Source organism: Calidris pugnax, unplaced genomic scaffold (assembly GCF_001431845.1).
Source record: "Calidris pugnax isolate Ruff unplaced genomic scaffold, ASM143184v1 scaffold61, whole genome shotgun sequence".
NCBI classification, from domain to species: Eukaryota; Metazoa; Chordata; class Aves; order Charadriiformes; family Scolopacidae; genus Calidris; species Calidris pugnax.
The window spans coordinates 683,697-683,926 of NW_015090945.1; positions in this window are offsets into that span (position 1 = coordinate 683,697).

The window sequence follows — 230 nt, forward strand, 5'->3', positions numbered from 1 at the left end:
TTTAGACTGGAGATGAGGAGAGGGTTCTTCACTGTGAGGGTGGTGGAGCACTGGAACAGGTTGCCCAGGGAGGTTATGACATTCCTTCAACCTTTCACAGCCCCTGACACGAAAAGACATATGCATTCACATGGCTACACCAGCCCCACACGGGCCCACAGAGCCGCGCCGTCCCCCTTCACCTCAGAGGGCTGACGGGAAGTGCGGCCCCCCCCCCCCCCCCCCCAGGC